Source organism: Otolemur garnettii, unplaced genomic scaffold, assembly GCF_000181295.1.
Source record: "Otolemur garnettii isolate 467f Iridium unplaced genomic scaffold, OtoGar3 scaffold00022, whole genome shotgun sequence".
NCBI lineage: Eukaryota > Metazoa > Chordata > Mammalia > Primates > Galagidae > Otolemur > Otolemur garnettii.
This window is the reverse complement of record NW_003852417.1, coordinates 3,767,243-3,769,546: the sequence shown is the minus strand read 5'-3', so window position 1 is coordinate 3,769,546 and position 2,304 is coordinate 3,767,243. Positions and strand designations below refer to the sequence as shown.

The 2,304-nt window shown below is 36.1% G+C and overlaps 1 protein-coding gene across 2 annotated transcripts in view; it reads left to right on the top strand.

Annotated features, from left to right (window-relative positions):
• Positions 1–2,304, top strand: part of ROCK2 (Rho associated coiled-coil containing protein kinase 2) — a 163,605-nt gene that overhangs the window by 101,947 nt on the left and 59,354 nt on the right. The window lies entirely within an intron of this gene.

The following is a 2,304-nucleotide window of genomic DNA, read 5'->3' as shown; positions in this document are numbered from 1 at the left end:
CGGGTCCGGGCTGGGGATTTGAACCCGCCACCTTAGGTGTACGTGGCTGGCGCCTTAGCCGGTTGAGCTATAGGCGCCGAGCCAAGGAATATTATTTAGCATTATACTACTAAAGTTTACATTTAATTTTGCAGGATGCATATTTATATATACATCACATACACACATACACAAAAAACCATGATGGTTATTGTCCTGGTTAAAAAGACATCACATAGGGATTATTTTATTACCTTCTGAAGCTGAACACAGATTAGCATTTTTAAAACTAATCTTGACAAATATATTGATGCCACAGCTGCATATTTCTAAATACATAGTTTGGAAGTATAGCTTTCAAACTTTTAAGGTGTGTTAATCTAAACATTCGATATATTTCTTCATTTTTTCTTGATAATAAAAGAACCATCTCTTTATATTAAACTGAGGACCTCTGTCATCCTTTTTTTTTTTTTTTTTTTTTAAATTAAATCATAGCTGTGGACATTAATGCAATCATGGGGTACAATGTGCTGGTTTCATATACCATTCAAAATATTTTCATCAAACTGGTTAACATAGTCTTCACTGCATTTTCTTAGTTCTTGTGTTCAGACATTTATACTCTACACTTAGCAGATGTAACATGTACCCTTGTAAAATACACCGTAGGTGTGTTCCCAGCAGTTACCCTCCCTTTACTCATCATCCCCCCCCCCCTTCTTCTTGGGCTATAGTTGGGTTATAGCTTTCTTATGAAAGCTATAAATTGGTTTCATAGTAGGGTCGAGTACATTGGATACTTTTTCTTCCATTCTTGAGATACTTTGCTAAGAAGAATATGTTCCAGCTCCATCTATATTAACATGTAAGAAGTAAAGTCTCCATCTTTTTTTAAGGCTGTATAATATTCCATGGTGTACCTGTGTACATATACCACAATTTATTAATCCATTCATGGGTCACTGGGCACTTGGGCTTCTTCCATAACTTAGCAGTTATGAATTGGGCTACAAACATTCTGGTGCAAATATCTTTGTTATAATGTGATTTTTGGTCTTCTGGATATATATAGATATATATCTATATATCTATATATATCTCTAGTAGAGGAATTGAAGGATCGAATGTCAGGTCTATTTTTAGATCCCTAAGTGATTTCCAAACATCTTTCCAAAAGGAACATATTAGTTTACATTCCCACCAGCAGTGCAGAAGTGTTCCCTTTTCTCTACATCCACGCCAACATCTCTGGTTTTGGGATTTTGTGATGTGGGCTAATCTTACTGGAGTTAGATGATATCTCAAAGTGGTTTTGATTTGCATTTCTCTGATGATTAAGGATGATGAGCATTTTTCATGTGTCTGTAGACCGTGCGCCTGTCTTCTTCAGAGAAGTTTCTCTTCAAGTCCCTTGCCCACCCTGAGATGGGATCACTTGTTCTTTTCTTGCTAATACGTTTGATTTCTCTGTGGATTCCCAGTATTAAGCCTTTGTCAGAGACATAACCTGCAGATATCTTCTCCCATTCTGAGGGCTGTCTGCTTGCTTTATTACTTACTGTGTTGTTGGCTTTGCAGAAGCTTTTTAGTTTGATCAGATCCCAGTAATGTATTTTTGGTGTTGCTTCAATTGCCCAAGGGGGTCATGGTGGGGTGGGGTGTTCCTCATAAAATATTTACTTAGGCCGATTTCTTCAAGTGTTTTCCTTGTGCTTTCTTCTAGTATTTTTATAGTTTCATGTCTTAATTTTAAATCTTTAATCCAGTGAGAGTCTATCTTAGTTAATGGTAAAAGGTGTGGGCCCAGTTTCAGTCTTCTACAGGTTGCCAACCAGTTCACCCTGCACCATTTGTTAAATAGGAAATCTTTTCCCCACTCAGTGTTTTTAATTGGCTTGTCAAAGATCAGGTAACAGTAAGTAGTTGGGTTCATCTCTTGGTTCTCTATTCTGTTCCATATATCTACCACTCTGTTTTTGTGCCAATACCATGCTGTTTTGGTCATTATCGATTTATAGTATAATCTGAGGTCTGATAGCATAATTCCTCCTGCTTTGTTTTTATTGCTGAGTAATGTCTTGGCTATTTAAGGTTTTTTCTGATTCCATATAAAATGAAGTATTATTTTTTTGAGATCTTCAAAGCATGACAGTGGAGTTTTAATAGGGATTACCTTAAAATTGTGTATTATTTGGGTAATATGGACATTTTAACAATGTTGATTCTTCCCAGCCATGAGCATGGCATGTTTTTCCATTTGTTAACATCTTCAGCTATTTCTTTTCTTAGAGTTTCATAGTTCTCTTTATAGAGATCTTTCAC